The 18,785-nt window shown below is 42.7% G+C and overlaps 1 long non-coding RNA gene across 1 annotated transcript in view; it reads left to right on the forward strand.

Annotated features, from left to right (window-relative positions):
• Window positions 1-14,099, forward strand: part of LOC309609816 — a 252,719-nt gene extending 238,620 nt beyond the window's left edge. Inside the window, exon 2 of the long non-coding RNA XR_014233601.1 lies at window positions 9,747-14,099. This is a non-coding gene — a long non-coding RNA (uncharacterized lncRNA). The remainder of the gene's footprint in view (window positions 1-9,746) is intronic.
• The last annotated feature ends 4,686 nt before the right edge of the window (window positions 14,100-18,785 follow it).

An 18,785-nucleotide genomic window follows, 5' to 3' on the forward strand; every position in this document is an offset into this window, starting at 1 on the left:
GATAGTGATGAGTGGGAGCTCTGAGACACATATAATGATCAGAACTGTCTTTGCCACCAAATGAGTTTTGTCTCTGCCCTTATAAAAAAGGGTTCTGCTTTTCAGAGCTTTTTGGGTTTTGTAATTGCAGAGGAAGGATGGTGGACCTGTACCTGCCTCCTGCTGAAATGTCACACATTTTGAAACGTTCTTGTCCTTGTTTGACTAAGCGACAAGACAGAGTATTCTCTAGAAAGAGAACTCTCCCTGCCACCCCATTTTGTTACATATGGGACAGTAATAAGGCAACAGTGATCTCATCCTCCTGGCTTGACTTCCTCAGCTGAGCTTCCAGAGCAGTGGAAGTCAGAGCCTTCAGATCCATCGGGCAGAGCTGACTGACGACTTGGCCTTGGCTCTCACAGTTCTTTGCTGGCCCAGCGTTCTAAATCCTGGTCAAGCTGGCACCCCAAAGGAATCCCTTTTTCTGCTAATATCAAATCCTACAAAAGGTTCCCTCACTCTCTGTGGGCTTCTACTCCCCAACTGCAGCAGGTCCCCAGGGAATATGCCTTCTTGGTTCATCAAATCTATGCCACTTGTTGGGAACATGGGGAGATGGAGGAATTGATGGCCAAGGAAATCTGCATACCTGAATTCTGCTCTAGAGTGAAATATATGCACAGAAAATGATGCTGGTCAATGAAGCCCAAGCCCAAGTGCAGAGCCTTGTGACCTAGCATAGACCACATATAACTTGGTTGAATGTATTTTTGCCCAGACTAGTCTGAGTCCTTAGGCCTTTTGTCTTAGCCTCTGGCCCTATCAAGGAAAAGATATCCAGGGCCAACAGCATGGACAGACTCTTTACTGTTAGGGGTGAAATAAGGGGATGTGGGGGCAGTGAGAGGAGCTGTGAATATCTCCTGGTCAACAGCATCCCTGATTTTTATTCTTTGGCCTGTTATCCCATAGACATAACTTCTAGATCCATCTTATCCGGCCTTATGGGATGAAAAGTATCCAAAGAATCAGTGTCAGCAGAACATTTTCCTCAAAACAGACCAATTTAAACCCTTTCAAAGAGACTATACTTTCTAGAAACCTGTCTCAGTCACTCTTCTTGCCCTTGATCCTGTTCTTGAGGGAAGAGCAAAGGTAGCAGTGATGGTGGAACTCTGAGATTCTCAGGGCCAGCATGGTGGATGTTTTACAGAGCGATGGTTGAATGAATGAAAATGGAACAAGATTTCTCATAATCACAGTCAGCCTCTACCTCAGAATTAGCATAGAGGTTGCTGCTCAAGCCATTTGCTTACTTACCACCCTGGAGGAAAAAAATAATCTTGGGCTAATGGCTAACTGAGGCAGTAAGAGATGTAAATGCAGTAGGTATTGCATTTGGAAGCAAGGAATCCAAATAAATCCCAACTTCCTCTCCACTTGTGTTTCTCTCTTCACTTTGGGAAGTGAATCAAAGATGCTGATGACATCGGCACTGCCAAATATATATCAGATCTCAAAACATACTCTGTAATAGAGGTCACCCTTTAATAAGGAAGAACAACCCTACAAAATATTTATTCTCATCCCCCTTTCTGAATTAAAATCTTGACCTGATGTACTTGGCTGCTTGTGTTGTTTTCAGAAGAGTCTAGACTGGAAATCTAATTATATTGTATATTAGAACACTAACAAAACCTATCTTCCTTTATAGGCTATATCCTCATGGCCTAGATTCATCTTCATATCCATTACTTGAGCCATCTTAATGAAAGGCTCTGATTAAGTCTGGGAGAAAGTTCATTCTGACATGTAGTCTCATAGGCGTTCAGACTCAGACCTATTCTCAAGTCTCATTGGAAACTCACTGGTAACATGCAAAGTCATTTGTTGATTGAAATACTATCACTGATTAGCCACTGTAATTAATGATTAGTACTATCACCAATTAGTGAAATACTACCACTGATACTCTTTTGTCGATTATCTCATGATAATAGTCTGATACACCACCCTCTATGCAGTTAATACAAAATCCATTTTTGGTATTTATGCAAGTGAAGGCTTAACACCTTCCACAAATTACAAGTTCAAAAAAAGAAATGCTTTAATTTCAGCTCTTTACCTAGATGCAAAAAAAAATTGCCAGAATTTGCTTAAGCTTAATTCAATATTGTTAAACCCGTTTTACAGATGAGAAAACTGTACAGATGAGACACAAAGAGGTACCATAAAATGCTCAAGGTCACATAAACAGTAAAGCTAGCATTTGAACTTAGAGAATTTGCTGACAGAAACTATGTTCTCAACTACTATGTAAAACTACCTCTCACTAATACCCTCCCTTACCAAGGCCCTAAGGCCTTCCATGATCTGGCCTAATATACCTCTCTGGTCTCATTTACTCCCATGCTCACTCTACTCCAGTCACACTGGCCTCCTTGCTGTTCCTTGAATATTTCTAATACACTCCCACCTCAGGGCCTTTGAAACTACTGCTTTCCTCCACTTGCAATCCTCTGTCCCCAAGTAGGCTCGTGGCTCTCCTCCTCACTTCATTTGGTGTCTATTCAAATGTTACCTCAACAAAGCAGCCTTCCCTGGACTCCCTTTTCATAAATGAATCCCCTTTGCCCCCTGCCTCTTCACTCTCTATTATTCTAATCTGCATTATGTACCTTCAGAGCACTTACTAAATATTACATAGTTACCTGTTTATTTATTGTCTATCTTCCGCAGTCAGAATGTAAGCTCACAGGGCAGAGAATTTGATTGTTGTGTTCACTGCTGTGTTACTGGCTCCTAAAATGGGCCTGGCACATACTAAACACTCAGTAAATATTTGCTGAGTGAAAGAATAAAGGAAGGAAAGACAGAACGGAGGAAAACTAAGCAATTCATTAAGATTATGATGCTGGTTGTGTAATCAGTAAGTATTTCTAACCTCAATCATACCAACATATGATGTTCATGATATTCTCACCTGTAACTCAAAAGATTTCTTCGTGTCATTTCCCAAAGCAAATGAGGATTCTAGCTCTAACTTTCAAAGTGCCTGGGAATGGGGATAATACAAATTAGTTTCTTGATTATCATTGTATTCACAAACTCTAACATTTATTAAGCACTTAATAGGGTCCAGACACTGAATTAAGCACTCTACATGGCTTATTTCATTTTATTGTCACAACAGGGCTTTTGATTTTTAGTATCGAAGTATGAACAGTGTTTACATATGTGAGCCCTGGGGTCAGCCTACCCAGATTTAAATCATGGATCCACCACTGACTTGCTGTTTGGCTTTTTTATCATCAGTAAGAGGACATAATACAATATTAACCGTACATAACTATTAGGGTTGCCTTGAGGCTTACGTGAGATCACGCAGGTGAAGTACTTGGCATAGATTCTGGCATGTAGCAAACATTCCAACATCTTAGCTATCACTATCCCCATCTTCCAGATCAGGAAACCAAGGCTGAAAGCAATTAAGTAATTTGCCCAAGGTCACAAACAGCTAAGAAGTTGCACTGGGATTTAAACCTGGCTCTGTTTAACAGCAAAGATTTTTTTTTTGACAAACCATCTTTTCTGCCTCTCTTAGTCTAGCTCTGTGTTCGAAGGGCCCCAGTGAAGTAAGTGAAGTGTAGAAAACTTTATGAACTTGACTAACATTCTCTTTTAGGGTATTAGAGGTAAATGTTTGAGAACTTACACAGGGCATTATTATGCGTTTGTAAGTATTGATAGAACTAGGCTGAGTGATGGTGACCTTGAGAGCTGTAGATATTTACACACCTGTCTAGAAAAAGTTGATCACGATTGATTGACTAGTTAACATGAAAAGGAAAATAATGCTTCTAGAAGAAAATTTAGGAGACTACCCTTATGATTTGGGACTAGGCAAAGATTTCTTGAGACACACTAGCTGTAAATAAAATGATGAATTGGACTATATAAAATTAGGAATTTCTTTTCACCAAAAGACACCATTGAGAGAATGAAAAGAGAAGCCACAGAGTGGGAGAAGATATTTGCAATACTCACAACCGACAAAGGATTGTTATCCAGAATATGTAACCCTACAAACCAATATGAAAAAGCCAGGTGACTCAATAGAAAAGTGAGGAATAGACATAGAGAGGTACTCCACAAAAAATGTCATCACAATGGCCAATAAACCGATGCTTATTCGTTTTTAAATCTACCAAGCATGTGGCATTCTCAACTAACATCCAAGGATCTGAAAATCCAGAAAAGACAAGTGTGCTGTGGATGCTGACAGAGAACAGAGTGTAAATAAGACAGGCTTCGTGTCTACAGGGATTACCTCGTTAAAATACACAACATAATAAAGTGCAAGGCATCCTGTGTAAAGCTAAGATTTAAAGCTCATGGTGGTAGCATAGCTTAATTCTGAATAAAAGGAACAAGGAGGCTTCAGAGGAGGTGACGCTGAACTGTGCCCTGATGGATGCTCAAATGTGTGGGTTGATAAAGTGTCCTTCCCCACTTGAAGGCACCTTGCAGGTGGCACTGTTGACAGCAGAGGGAGAAGGAGGACAGTAGGAGCAAGTCTGAGCAATTCTCCCATAGCGGGCACCATTTCAAGGATCTGTAAGACGTGGGGCTAAAACAACAGAGCTCACTCTGCAAGCACTCAAAGAGAAAAGTGTTCAAAAGGCAGTTTCTCTTTCATTAACTTACTCCATCCACCAGTGGAAGAGGCCCTGCCCCTGTTCTGGCTCCTACTCTCTGCAACCCTCTGCCCAATTTCTAGCCAGGCTTCGGCTTGCAGGCCACTGAAATAGAGATTCCTCTCGGTTGTTCCACATTTTCTTCAGTGGTCAGGTTTGATCTGATATCCGTACAACCCGTTTGGGTTTCATTTCTACATCTTTAGTGAAGTCACTTTTGTAGGTCATCAGCCTTTAGCCTCTGGAAGCTTCAGGAGAGGTAGAATGTGCACTATTTCAGCTAACTTACCCTGGGTGTGCGACACAAAGTCCTGCTCCTTTAAAAGGTTTCCACTGTTAGGCTTCCAGAAATAATGAAAATACTGTCAACTGGTCGGCAAGAATTTCAAAGCAGCCCTTTTATCTGTGGTGCAAAGGCACTAAGTTCGGCCTCCTTTGCTGTCAGTCATTCCAGTTTAAGGCACAATAGCTTTACTGTTCTTCTCCAGAAAACAGTGAAACCCTCCTGGAGCCATTTGATAAAGGGATTTTGGAAGAAAAAATTGGATGACTTTCCAGTGAAAATAAATCATTTCCAAGTGGGCCTGAAATGAAATTGCAGGGACACCGTCCTTCACACAGAACCAAGCACAAGTATGGATACTCACCGTCATGTTTCACTCCAATTCATTTGGTTGTAAGCATTTGGGTAGATTATTTTACTCTTTTGGTATTTCCTTTTGGGGGGAGTTATTATAAATTGTCTATAAATAACAACAACTCCCTTACCTAAAATTTCCTTATAGTCTTATGTAGGGCAGTTGGAAGCAGGGGAGAACTGTAAGACTTAAGAAAGATTTGAACTGGATTCCTGAGGAAAAAGGAAAACTGAAAAAGTTAAAGTGGCTTTAAGTTCAACAAACTTCCAAAGCCAATCAGAAAACACCACGTGGGAAATCTTAGTGGATGGCTACAATACTAACAGCAGAGTGAGCAGCAATTCACATTTAAACCACCAGGTTGTGTGCACAGTCTTTAGATGTGTGGTTTTCAAACTGTGTTCCATGGAGGCCCATCGTTTTCCTAGTGTTCCATAGAGACAGAGGTGTCTCAGGGGTAGGGGTACTGAACTCAGCCATCAGCCCTGAGTTCAGTACCCCTGATTCTGAGCCCTTATGACCCACTTCAACCACCATGATGTGGGCTTGTATCTGTTTACCTACTGGTGTTCCTTGTAAGAGCCGTTTGAAAAAATAAATAAATAAATATATATATATATATATATGTTCAAGAGAAGGGGAGGGGGGAGAAGAGTTTGGAAATCATTATTATGGATCATTTCCCTTAGCTTCTTCTAAGAGTCTCTCAAATGAATCCCTAGCAATTCAATCCAGTGCCCCTTAAACTGTGAGCACCACACTTAGACATGGGCAAGCAGGGCACCTTGCCATAAAGTGGGCTTCATGTTTTAGAGGGCTTTCCTCAAAAATTTCTAAGTCCCAGGGCATCCCTGGTGGTGCAGTGGTTGAGAGTCCGCCTGCCAATGCAGGGGACACGGGTTCGAGCCTTGGTCCGGGAGGATCCCACATGCCGTGGAGCAACTAAGCCCGTGCACCACAACTATTGAGCCTGTACTCTAGAGCCCGCGTGCCACAACTACTGAAGCCCGCACGCCTAGAACCCATGCTCCGCAACAAGAGAGGCCGCCGCAATCAGAGGCCCGCACGCTGCAGCAAAGAGCGGCCCCTGCTCCCCGCAGCTGGAGAGAGCCCACGCGCAGCAACGAAGACCCAACACAGCAATAAATAAATAAATAAATAAAATAAATTTTTAAAAAACATTTCTAAGTCCCCTTCAGTGCCTGGGACTGGTTGGGTCCAGCAGTGCCATCCAGGCAAGTTACTTCCTAGCCCGCATGGTTCCTGGTCCCTGTTTCTCCTCTTCAGAGTGCTCTCTGAAACTCTACCTGGTATGGTTGTCCCAAGGAACTCTGGAGCTTGCCCCTATGGGGTTTTTCTGGGATCACATGGCCAAGCCCCAGTTCCAGGAGTGCAGACTGACAAGCAGATTGTTCCTACTGGCCAATGCAGTATTTATTTCACAAGATAGTTTAAGATTGGGTTGCCAGAGTAGTGCTGACATTCTGATTTGGGGTTACTGACACTCACAAAAGACATAAGAAAAAATCAGGGCTTTGGACAACTGATAGTCCACTGCCCATCTTCGGACTTGAGCTGCATCTGTGGGCCTGTGCATTGGCTCTTGAGTGTCCATGCTCCAACTACAGTGCCATCTCTGGTCTCGAGCACCCAAGGGTATTGACAGTGGTAGCAGGAATCCTTCTCGAGCACCCAAGGGTATTGACAGTGGTAGCAGGAATCCTTTACCTCTAACCTTTGCAGCTGGCACCCAGGGCAGTCACCCCGCTCCTTTTGCAGGTGACATACCACATATCAGGGAGTCCTCAGGAGTGACCACACCTGTCTCCTCCAAGGCCTTTGAGATCATTGCTGTGCAGCAGCAGCAGGCCTTCTGATCAATGTCCTTTCTTTCCTCTGATTGATATGGTGACATCGTGTTCTCCCAGGTAGGTCTTAAGGCCTGCCAGATGAGGGATGGACATTCCTTGAGTAAATGGACCTGTGCTCTTCCCATTAGATCCACAGGCTCCTCTCCCATCCTCACTGAAGGTGGTGGTGTGGAAGTTCAGAGTGTGTTCAATGTTAAGAGAGATAACATTCTAGGAATGCAGTGAGTATGGCCTAAAGAGTTCAAAAGAAGTCATGGTTGGAAATATGAGCTATTTTACATTTAAGGTATAAAATCCTGAACAATAAATTTAACATGAGCAGAAAATGAATTATGGTTCACATTTTCCTGCATCCCCTGGACAAGACTTGCATTTGTGATCATGATCAATGATAATGATCTCTGAGAGAATAACAACCTCCGAGAGGATCACTGGAAGCCAGTGTGACAGGCAGCATGACGGATGTTCCCACATCAGGAGTAATGATACAAACACTGCGAAATAACTGATTTTAGGGAACTGCAGGAGCAAAAAGATCTATATTGTTTCTACAGAAATAGCTTGCGAAAGCCACGACATTTGAGTAATAACTGTGTTGCTACCTTTTTCTTGCAGTGGAAGATATAAATTAGCTGGGAACAGCATATTTAACGAGAAAGAGCATGAAGAGATAGTTCCTGGGCCTCAACAGGAACAGATTGGGACTGGATATTACACAGAATCTTTCATTCACTGATTGGATAGAAGACAATTATGATTATCTCTACTCCACCTCATCTTTCATGGGCCCACGAACTTTGCATCTTCCAAACTACCAAAGAGTGCTCTTTCTAAAATGCAAATCTAATCAAGTTTTTCCTGCTTACAACCCTTCAATATCTAGGAAACCAAAATGAAATTTTTTGGCTTGGCACATAATTTCCTTCATAATTTGTCTCTTAGCCTCATCTTCTGTAATACCCCAAGAGCTACTCTATGTTCTAATCACACAATTGGCAATTTTCAAAATCCTCAGTGCTCTTAAATGTTCTACCCTTTCTTGGGATTCCCTTACCATTAACTGTCTTCCTAAATGATTCCTACATGTCTGGCAAGACCCACTCAGGCTCTCACCACCACCTCCCTGATGTCTCCTTTCCCCCCACCTCTCCCAGGCTGAAGGAAAGCAAGGGGCCAGTGTAGCTAGAGAGAATTGGGGGAGGGAGGGAGAGAGGATGAGTTGAGGTCAGAGGGTGTGGGGTACAGTTCCCAGAGCTCCTTAGAGGATTTTATTCAGAGACAGATGTGAAGCCATCAGATGCCCGCCCCCCCAGTGAATTGCACCTCCCAATATTCACATCCTTAAGAAGTCCCTTCCCATTCTGAACGTAGGCTGGCTGTATGATTCAGTTTAACACAACAAGGCAGAAGTGACACTGTGCCAGTTCTGAGCTTAAGTCACCAGAAAGCATGGAAGCTTTTGCTTTTGTGCTTTGGAAATCCCTGGGCACCATATAAGACGTTCAGCTACCTGCTGGAGAGACCATGTGAGCAGGCCATATGAAAAATGGAGAGGCCGGAGCCTGTATGGTGAGAGGAAGAGACCCAGCCATCAGTAGCCCAGCTGAGTCCAGCTTCCAGCTGTCCCTGCCAAGGAACCAGACATGTGAATGAAGCACCTTGGATATTCTAGCCCCACCCACAGACGTGTGAAGGTCCCGTGAGACATTCACTTGAGCCCCAGTCAATCTATACAAGCATGAAAAAACAACAAAAAGATTATACCAAGCCACTAAATTAATTGATAACTGAACTGGGACTCAACAGGTGAGAACGGGTCTTGGCATCAAGTATCGATGACAAGATGTTGGGTGGGGGGTGTGCGGCAAGGGTCACTAGCAAGCCCCACATCTGGCATCATGAAGCAGGTCTCCTGGACCCAATGGGCAGGCAAGGTGCAATCCTAGGCATCCAGCAAGACTGTACCCACACTTGTTGTTGGCCTAGCCATACTTTCCCACTCCCTATCGTGCTCACCCCATCAATTCCACACTTGACCGAGAGAGGTGAGGCATCAAACAAGTTCAGTGTGACAGCTACCCAAAGCTGTGCCAGGCGGTAAGGCAAGGCGACCATCCAGCTGGCAAGAAGCTGAGGACAGGAAACCGATATCTGATTAAATGGCTGAAGCTGATTACCAGCTAGTCCTTTGCTCTTCTGGTCAAGGGCACAGATTCTATCCCAGCTAATTTGGCTCTATTCCATGGCCACTGGCTAAACCTTTAATCCCAGCCAGGTGTCCAAATTGGACTCCCTCCATTAGTCTTGGAAAAGATAGGACAAGACACCATATTTTTTTGTTCTGTTTTTTATAAATTTATTTATTTATTTTTGGCTGCACTGGGTCTTCGTTGCTGCGCGCAGCTTTCTCTAGTTGAGGCGAGCGGGGGCTACTCTTCGTTGCGGTGCGCGGGCTTCTCATTGTGGTGGCTTCTCTTGTTGCAGAGCTCGGGCTCTAGGCACGTGGGCTTCAGTAGTTGTGGCACGTGGGCTCAGTAGTTGTGGCTCGCGGGCTCTAGAGCACAGGCTCAGTAGTTGTGGCGCACGGGTTTAGTTGCTCCACGGCATGTGGGATCTTCCCAGACCAGGGCTCGAACCCGTGTCCCCTGCATTGGCAGGCGGATTCTCAACCACTGCGCCACCAGGGAAGTCCAAGACACCATGTTTAACTCACAGGTTTTCTCAGGAAAATGCTGTGTTGTGAGTCCATATAACAGTAGCATCATCAGAAAAATAACTGGGTTCTACAATTCATCCACTCATCTCCTTCCTTCCTACACCCCAGCCTAAAGCTGTTCCTCTATTTGAATTCCCTATATCTATTAATGGGATCACCAGTCTTCACGCAGGCCCTCAGGTTTAAACTTTGACATTATTTTGAAGTCTCTCTTCTTTCCACCTACTACACCCAATCTGCACCTTGGTATCGTTTCTGCACGACTCTTAGCTCACTCTTTTTATTCCCATAGTCCTAGTTTAGGTCTACGTAACTTAAGTAAAGGGTTCCAGGAACTTCTTAAGTGGTATTGCAACTTCTACTTTTTCCTTCCCTCCAATCCATCTTTTATATCTTTGCAAGAATAATCTTCCTAAAATCTGTTCTGAGCATGTCATTTTTCAGCTCACAATCCAGCTCGCAATCCATCAATGATTCTCTAATTCCTGCAACAGGGCTGCAAACTCAAATACCTTCAGGTGATTTAGGTGTAAGATGTGACTGAATGTTTAGGATGACAGGGAGCTGTGGAGGCTTGCTGCCAGGTGGAGAGAATGGATCTGGCTAAAGACATTCACATTCCATATTTTTAGAACTACTGCTCTGACCAAACGAACCACAAAATTCCACATAATGAAGGGCAGACTCTTTAGTCTGATATTTGAAGCTTTCCATGACTAGATTCCAGCCTACTTTTCTAGGCCCAGAGCATTACTGTCAGTGTGTGTTCGGAGATGGTACATATATGGCACATGGCCGCTATTTTTCCAATCCTGGCCCATGGTACATATTGCCACTGATCATGGTCCTCTTTCCTGTTGGGCTCAGATTCAGGCTCAGGATCCTCCTTAACACAACACCCCAGAGAGCAACTATGAGCCAGGAGGGCTTAGTGTGCCAGTTAAAACCTATATGCCATTGTGTGCAACTCATGTCTGATCAATTCCAGCTCCGGCTGAATCCCCTTGTTCACTGTATCGTACTTGGCATGCAGACTAGAGAATTTGAGAATTTTGAAATAAACAGCCTGTTTAGCTGTTTTTCTCTGGCCCACACTCAGAGGCTGATATGCTCTAGGCTCAATCCCATTTTAGGTGAGCTGCCCACTGGTCACTACAGGTCATGGCAGGAGACCGGTTCTGATCCTGGTAGTTTGCTCTAGAGAGAGGTTTAGATGAGGACCCCATCTTAGCAAAAGCAGATTTCTTAGAAAGTCTGCCATCCCCATGCCCCACTTCTAGCCTTGCAGTGGCCGTTGATCTCAGAGACCCCATCCCTGCTGATACTGCTGTTTCAGATGGACTTACTCACAGCAAAGCTGGTCCACAGGATTTGGTCTGTTCATAGGTCATTTGTTAATGTTGTGTCTATAGATTCAGTCTCCCTAGAAGCATCATAATCTAGGTTGCCCGGTGGACTTAGATCAGTGGTATGTGTGGCTTGTGGGAGATATTTATGGGACAGCGTCCATACAGAGTCCAAGATTTCCCCACTGAAAAGTTTATTCTATTCTGTAACCCTTGCTTCTATGACCTGGGGTCTGCTTCCCCTTTTCCTATTTAATCGGGGCCTGCACATTCCAAAGAGCCCAATTTTCCTCTTTGTTTGACAAGATGTTTATACTTTCTTCTAAAGCAACTGACTTTATTCTTTGTCCTAAAGGAGAAAGTAAGACAGATGCTAATAGTATCACACAGACTAACTCAAAAACCCAAGGGAGGAAAAGTAGTAGAAGAATAATTTATTTTACAACATACTTAATGGAGCTAGTCTGTCTTCATTTATGATCCTCTTAAGAGGCCTTCAGCCTGGTACCTGCTGTAGTGGACATCACACATATTGTGCTCTAATGACAGATTGGAAATAGCAGAATTGGACATGAAAAAGGAGTCCTGCCTCACATGTCACCCTAAATGCTACTCTGCTTGCCCATATGGGCTAATATGCCTCCTGCAAAGCCTTAAAATTATTAGGTCCCTGGGGCAACCACAGCTAACAACGCAGCAGGTTTGAGGGTGAATGTGTAGGGTGGTCAAATTGCAACGGGGAGCCAGGACCCCCATTCTCCCCATGGCTTTAACCCACTGAGTGTCTTTTGCTCTTCAAAGTTCTTGTTTTATTCTTTTCTTTTGTTTGTTTTTTACTTAGGAATAAACTCTGATATGGAGTGAATGTTTGCATCCCCCCGCCCCCTTCCCTGTCCATATGTTGACGCCCTGATCCTCAATGTGGTAGTAATTGGAGGTGGGGCCTTTGGGAGGTATTAGGTCATGTGGGTGGAGCCCTCAGGAATCGGATTAGTGCCCTTACAAGAAGAGATATGAGAGAGATGATCCCTCTTTCTGCCATGTGAGGACACAGTATGAAGACAACCACCTGCAAGGCAGGAGGAGTTGCCCTCATGAGACACTGAATCTGCTGGCACCTTCATCTTGGACCTCCCAGCCTTCAGAACCGTGAGAAATAAATGTCTGTTGTTTATAAGCCACTCAATCTATGGCAGCTTTTATAGCAGCCTGAGCTGACTAAGACAAACTCCCACAAGAATTAGTTATATTTGAAGAGAAGGAAAGGAGGTAAAATCCATGCTAAGGACGACCTGCCAAAGTATCTCTCCCAGGGAGAGTGATTATTTCCATCTATCCCACCTGTACAAAAGGTGGAAGGAGGCGATCCATGGTGAGGATTCCAACCCCACAATGCCCCCTGGAACAGGGATTTGTCAAAGTTGGGGTTTTATCGTTAATAGACAAAGGCGCTGTAACAGGGTGGGGTGGGGGTTTCTGGAGAAGGCAGAACTTGATGACCCCTAGGAAAATGAACCCTCAGAACCACTCACGTTTCACCAAAAGCTTGTCCACCACTGATAAGTCGCCTCAACTGTGACAAAAGGGTCAGTCCAGGCCTGGGTAGCTAAGCTTCCCATCTGATCCCTGCCCCAGCTCAGGGGACATACACTGTCCCCCAGGCCTGGGGCCAGGTGGAGAGTGTCCTTCAGCCTTGAGGTCTCCAGTGCACATGGAGTTGCATTTTATGAAAACTCATGGAGGATTTAAAAATAATTTTTTATTTTTTATTAACCATTTTACCAGTTTAATAGAGACAGTCGCTTTTTTGTGGAGAGGAAAATATAATTTTACCAAAAGAGGACACTTTGTGATCCTTACTCCCACCTAGCCACCCCCACAACTCTTTGTTTGATCATCAACGGGGTGACTCCAGATTAACGTAACGCACCACCCAGTGAGGAGTCACGCCTGAAATAGCCTCCCAGCTGAGAATGTGTGGGCTAAGGATGATGCCAGTGCTGGTAAGGGGTGACAGGGACCTGTGATATGTAACAGAATGTTTCGTGAAACAACGAACTAGTAACTGTCCTGGAAAACTGACAGAAATATGTCCCTCTCCTAACCGTCCTAGGGATTTTAGGGTTTTTTCGTAGTTAAAATTTTATTAGGAAATAGGAATACTCAGGAAGACTGAAAAAAATCACAAGATATGATGAAGAATTAATTAGGAAAAAGCAGACAGAGAAGGCCGTGACAAATAATAGCATATACAACTTCTCTCATGGCACCAATAGTCAATCTCCTGATACTTCTAGTTTTCTCAAAGCCATGTTTTATTTCTATCATTGTTCAATTTATTTCTTGGCAAATACTTAGGTGTTTTACTCATTGCCTTATATATAAAGTTAACAGTACATCTCCTGTGTTCTGTCTTGTCCTTTTTTTCCCTAGATGCTGCTTTAAATGGCAGGCCAGGGTGTAGGGTGTTTGATGTTCTCTGAGTTACCAGGAGTTTTGGGCTGTAAATAAATCATGAATGTACCACATCATTCATGAATTATACATTTTTGCTTGTGCTTTCTATAGAACACTACGCATCAAAATCGAATCCAAAGTACTGAAATTTTAGGCGGTTTAGATCATTAAAATAGCTGGTTATTCAGCCTTGCAAAAAGATTTTTTAAGAAAAAATCTATGTCTACGTAAAAATTCTTACCAGCTGGAAAAAGCACAGCCTTCCCTACACTTACCAACACCACGGTGATGCATTAGATCACAGAGGACATGAGGGGGTTTAAAAGCACAGAGTCCTAACGTCATGTGGTATATATTTCAATTTTTTAAATTAAAAATAGTACTTTCCATAACGTGCATCCTTTTAAGTCTTTGGGCTTGCAGCCCAATTACATGGCTAATATGATATTTTCTCCTCTTTCACAAATGGAGCACAGTCTGTCCCCAACTTACTAAGAACCCAACTTAGAAGTTCCAAAGCTTCATTCAGAGGTTGTTTGGTTGGAAGATTAAACACATTTTCGCAGAGAAAGAAGATGAGTGGTTCTGTCCCCATGCAAGCTCACAATCTGTTAACTCACAAGATACCAGCAATATGGACCTAACGATAATCTAGACAGTGATCAACAGATAGAAACATATTTCTATGGAAAACTGTGTTCAGTTATTCAATTTGGGATAGGAAGAGCAGATTTCCTGTCATTCCTCCTTTGTTCCTGCCTTCCTTAGCTGTTATGTCACATAGACCTGAGGCTGTTCCACCCAGGCCGGGGCTGGGAAGAGTGGCAAAATGGCAAAAAGAGGGTCAGTATATATGGGTGCACCCATGTGGAGGGTTGATTCTTAATTCTAGGGTTCTTTGAACTCAAAATTATGTTTCATGTGTGTTTCATGCATGTGTGCACGTACCAATGTGTGTTTTCTAGAAAGACAGTCTGTTCCTTTTGTTAGATTCTTAGAAGGATCTCAGACCCTCAGACTCAAAAAAAAAAAAAAAAATTAAGAATCACTACTCTTGCCCACTCTCATCACTATTATTCAACCTAGTTTTGGAAGTTTTAGCCACAGCAATCAGAGAAGAAAAAGAAATAAAAGGAATCCAAATCAGAAAAGAAGAAGCAAAGCTGTCACTGTTTGCAGATGACATGATACTATACATAGAGAATCCTAAAGACGCTACCAGAAAACTACTAGAGCTAATCAATGAATTTGGTAAAGTAGCAGGATACAAAATTAATGCAAAGAAATCTCTTGCATTCCTATACACTAATGATGAAAAATCTGAAAGTGAAATTAAGAAAACACTCCCATTTACCACTGCCACAAAAAGAATAAAATATCTAGGAATAAACCTACCTAAGGAGACAAAAGACCTGTATGCAGAAAATTATAAGACACTGATGAAAGAAATGAAAGATGATACAAATAGATGGAGAGCTATACCATGTTCTTGGATTGGAAGAATCAACATTGTGAAAATGACTCTACTACCCAAAGCAATCTACAGATTCAATGCAATCCCTATCAAACTACCACTGGCATTTTTCACAGAACTAGAACAAAAAATTTCACAATTTGTATGGAAACACAAAAGACCCCGAATAGCCAAAGCAATCTTGAGAACGAAAAATGGAGCTGGAGGAATCGGGCTCCCTGACTTCAGGGAGCTTTGTACTACAAAGCTACAGTAATCAAGACAGTATGGTACTGGCACAAAAGCAGAAATATATATCAATGGAACAGGATAGAAAGCCCAGAGATAAACACACGCACATATGGTCACCTTATCTTTGATAAAGGAGGCAAGCATGTTACAGTGGAGAAAAGACAGCCTCTTCAATAAGTGGTGCTGGGAAAACTGGACAGCTACATGTAAAAGTATGAAACTAGAACACTCCCTAACACCATACACAAAAATAAACTCAAAATGGATTAAAGACCTAAATGTAAGGCCAGACACTATCAAACTCTTAGAGGAAAACATAGGCAGAACACTCTATGACATAAATCACAGCAAGATCCTTTTTGACCCAGCTCCTAGAGAAATGGAAATAAAAACAAAAATAAACAAATGGGGCCTAATGAAACTTAAAAGCTTTTGCACAGCAAAGGAAACCATAAACAAGACCAAAAGACAACCCTCAGAATGGGAGAAAATATTTGCAAATGAAGCAACTGACAAAGGATTAATCTCCAAAATTTACAAGCAGCTCATGCAGCTCAATAACATAAAAACAAACAACCCAATCCAAAAATGGGCAGAAGACCTAAATAGACATTTCTCCAAAGAAGATATACAGATTGCCAACAAACACATGAAAGGATGCTCAACATCATTAATCATTAGAGAAATGTAAATCAAAACTACAATGAGATATCATCTCACACTGGTCAGAATGGCCATCATCAAAAAATCTAGAAACAATAAATGCTGGAGAGGGTGTGGAGAAAAGGGAACTCTCTTGCACTGTTGGTGGGAATGTAAACTGATACAGCCACTATGGAGAACAGTATGGAGGTTCCTTAAAAAACTAAAAATAGAATTATAATATGACCCAGCAATCCCACTACTGGGCATATACCCTGAGAAAACCATAATTCAAAAAAAGTCATGTACCAAAATGTTCATTGCAGCTCTATTTACAATAGCCAGGACATGGAAGCAACCTAAGTGTCCATCATCAGATGAATGGATAAAGAAGACGTGGCACATATATACAATGGAATATTACTCAGCCATAAAAAGAAACGAAATGGAGTTATTTGTAGTGAGGTGGATGGAGTTACAGTCTGTCATACAGAGTGAAGTAAGTCAGAAAGAGAAAAACAAATACGATATGCTAACACATATATATGGAATCTAAGGGGAAAAAAAAAAAAGGTCATGAAGAACCTAGTGGTAAGATGGGAATAAAGACACAGACCTACTAGAGAATGGACTTGAGGATATGGGGAGGGGGAAGGGTAAGCTGTGACAAAGTGAGAGAGTGGCATGGACATATATACACTACCAAACGTAAAACTGATGGCTAGTGGGAAGCAGCCGCATAGCACAGGGAGATCAGCTCGGTGCTTTGTGACCACCTAGAGGGGTGGGATAGGGAGGGTGGGAGGGAGGGAGATGCAAGAGGGAAGAGATATGGGAACATATGTATATGCATAACTGATTCACTTTGTTATAAAGCAGAAACTAACACACCACTGTAAAGCAATTATACTCCAATAAAGATGTTAAAAAAAAAAATCACTACTCTAGCAGATATAAACAAAGAATGGAATGAGATTTCTTGCCAGCATTGTTCCTCCATCCTAGGTAATCTCCCAAGACATTTAGAGTAAGTGAAAAGGCTGGTAAATAACTCTTTCCCTGAGTACCCAAGTGCGCTCCATCCTCACTCCCAGCAAACCTGGGTGTCCCAGAAACCTTCCCTCAGACCCACTCCCCCAGGTCCAATTACTTAAAGAGTTAATTCCTGGCCCAGTAGGGGACCTCCAGGGACCACTGTCTGTTCTCATTGGCTCATGCCTTGGCCACACCTGTGGTTAAATATTTTAATATCAACCCTGGGTCTCCCACTCACTCACGGTATTGACTTGGAGATAAACTGCTTTACTTAACAGCTTCAGTTTCCTTCTCGGTGAAATGAGGGATGAAAATACCACCTAGCTTGCTGATATGATATGAGGATTAAACAAGAGAGTGTAAATTAAGAGTAAGGGCTCCATAAAGATGAGGTACCATCACCTCCTTATTATTTAGTGGTTATTATTATTATTGACATGCTCTAGAAAATACTTCACTGACTGAGAGGTGAAAACTAATGACCTCAATCTACTAACTCAAAAATTCTGCGACTCTATGGCAGACATATTTCCATGCTTCTGATATCAGAAATTGATGTGCCATCAGCGATTCCCTTCAGAAGGAAACATTCTCTGTAACCTATGCTTTTCCATTGCTAATAATTTCATATGCATTTGCACCTTAGGCAGGGTCGGCCAATTAGAAGACTCATGAATACTGTCCGTGCTCCAAGAGTGCAGGTTTGGGAATAGGCTGATTGTGTCCAGATGGTTTTAGCTATTCTATGGAATGATCTAGCTGATGAACTATGTCATCAGCATTGAAACAAGAAATTTTCAGCCGGGAAAAAGAGAACTCAAATCCTTCTTTGCATAGCTTTGCAATTTGCATACCCCAATCTGGGGGCTTCTATAGAAAACTGGAATGATCTTGTCCTCCAGAGCGCTCCGTACGTTTGGCAATGTCCCCACTGCCGCGACTCCCACGCACTGCTGCCGGCAGCATTCCTGCATCAGCATCTACATTTCCTGATGGAACAACTGCCTCCATTTAGGTGCCCTGTTTCTTATATAATTGCCTCCCAATAAATTCTATATAGTTCCATATCCAGGAAGCTCTAATTACCTTTCACAACCTAAGTAAGGACCCTAGACAAACTCCCTCCTCCCTTGCGACAGGGTTCAACGTATAACACCTTGACATATCATCTATTTTTAAGCTGAAGGAATTTGAGATATGGCATGTGCAAGAAAGAGTTTTGACCTTCCCTTGAAGCAGGACATAAAACTCTACATGAGAGGTGCTCTCCCTAAACCCAGAGGAAAGGAACATCCTTCTCTAAGACACTAAGTGGAATCTGAATGAACAGGCCTTGCTGTTTCCCCAAGTTTACTACATTTATTAGCTCATACCTTTTTTATTCTGTCACATTTTCCCACCACTCTCCTGTCTTCATGAAACCTAGCATAAAAGCAAATGAATGTGAGGGTGTGTGAGAAAGAGAAGAGTGAGTGAGCTTGCAACTGCGTGAGGCACCTTGCATGAGAACAACAGAAACTGACTGTGTGTGAGAGGTGAAGACAGAACAGAAAGAAAGGAAAGAAGGAAGAAGGGAAGGGAAGAGACATAATTTCTATAGTATCTAGCATTAGATAGAAGCAGCAGGCCATAACATTAGAGTGAGGACCACACCCAGTCTTGGGGCTCTGGGTTCCTTGGCCCTGCAGGGTTTCAG

This window comes from Balaenoptera borealis (genome assembly GCF_965194805.1).
Source record: "Balaenoptera borealis genome assembly, chromosome: 13".
NCBI classification, from domain to species: Eukaryota; Metazoa; Chordata; class Mammalia; order Artiodactyla; family Balaenopteridae; genus Balaenoptera; species Balaenoptera borealis.